The 1,642-nt window shown below is 42.3% G+C and overlaps 1 non-coding gene across 1 annotated transcript; it reads left to right on the top strand.

The window, feature by feature from the left end:
• Nucleotides 1–277: 277 nt before the first annotated feature.
• On the top strand, nt 278–384 carry LOC118485185. Its single transcript, XR_004875490.1, has one exon. It is a non-coding gene; the product is annotated as a small nucleolar RNA R71 (small nucleolar RNA).
• Nucleotides 385–1,642: the final 1,258 nt, after the last annotated feature.

Raw genomic sequence — 1,642 nt, 5'->3', positions numbered from 1 at the left:
GTTTTTTGTCATTTCTAACTTTTTGATTTTTGAAGGAAGGGCCTCGATTTGGGCTTGTAAAGAAGTGCTTTCATCAACCTTATGGGCACCCGGGGCAATAGATTTACTGCCTCGGGGAGTGTGCCACTGAAAATTGGTTTGAGCAATTTCCTCAATTTGATTGTATATTTCATGTGGGCGGCGATTACCTAAAAGTCCCCCGGAGCTAGAGTCAAGTGTTTGTCTTGTGTGTGGCAACAACCCATTGTAGAAAGTGGATACTTGTTGCCATACCGCAAGACCGTAATGAGGACACTTTCGCAATAACTCCTTGAACCTTTCCTAAGTTTCATATAAGGATTCCCCATCCTCTTGTGAATATGTATTAATTTCAGTCATCAATCTAGCCGTTTTAGCGGGAGGGAAATACTTATGTAGAAACTTTTGGGCTAGTTCATCCCAGGTGTTTACCGAACCAACTGGGAGGGCGTTGAGCCAAGCTTTTGCTCGGTCTTTTAGTGAAAATGGAAACACTCGAAGGCGGATGGCGTCATTTGATGCTCCATTGATCCGAAAGGTATCACATATTTCTAAGAAATTAGTAATATGTAAATTGGGATCCTCGTCCGCAAGCCCATGGAAGGTTGCGGAGTTTTGAAGCATTTGTATCAAATGTGGCTGAAGTTCGAAGTTGTTAGCTTCAACATTCGGTGTATTGATAGCGGCGCCGAGATTATCCACGGTGGGTCGTAGGTAATCCATGAGGGTACGTTGGTCCGCCATTGGAAGTGGGTCCCCTGAAACCTTCTCTTCGTTTTTAGCTTTAAGTCTTTTTCTGAGAAAGCGTTCGGGTTCTTCTAGAGGTTCTTTTATGTCTTTACTAGAACAGGAGCTCATACACTATGTAGAAAGTTAAGATGTGGTGTCTGGTTCCAAGTCCTGCAATAAAAACAGAAAAGAATGTTGGTCAGAAAGATTACCACGGCCTCGTGCTCAGTGAACACGGTCCGTGGTCGGAGATACAACGATTGTTTTCCAGATCCCTGTTACTGGAAAGTTGGACACGGCCCCGTGTTGCACCGACATGGCCCCGTGTTGCACCGACATGGCCCCGTGCTCAGCTCTCTGTAACTCGGAAAATAAAAACCGCCAGTGTTGCTGCCGGGCACGGCCCTTGTCTGACCAGGCACGGCCCGTGCTGAGCTCTGCAGAAGCTGAAAAATTAAGAAAATCCTAAAAAAATAAAAATAAAATAGAAAAATGCTTAGGCCGCTGATTCCTATCTTTCTTAAAATCCTTGTGTCCTCGGCAACGGCGCCAAAAACTTGATGCGTGTGAAGTGCGATATGTTTTAGGTGTATATTTTATGCCCTTTTACACTTTTTTAGCCATGTTTTAAATTTATAAAACACGATATTTACTAACACTAAACATACATTTGGGCAAGTGCACCCATCGTGGACATAGTATAGTGTTGGTAAGATACCGAGGTCGTCCAAGGACACAAGAGCTTTTAGTACCGGTTTATCCTCGACATCTAATCAAATCAAAATGTTAGAAAAAGGTTTTTTAAACTAGAAAAAATAAAACTAACTAAAATGTTGAAAATAAAATAAAAATAAAAACAGATAGACAAGATGAATCACTTGGATCCGACTTGTGT

Source organism: Helianthus annuus, chromosome 12 (genome assembly GCF_002127325.2).
Source record: "Helianthus annuus cultivar XRQ/B chromosome 12, HanXRQr2.0-SUNRISE, whole genome shotgun sequence".
Taxonomy (NCBI): domain Eukaryota; kingdom Viridiplantae; phylum Streptophyta; class Magnoliopsida; order Asterales; family Asteraceae; genus Helianthus; species Helianthus annuus.
Note: the sequence above shows the minus strand (reverse complement) of the source record. Positions and strands in the feature narration are given on the sequence as shown.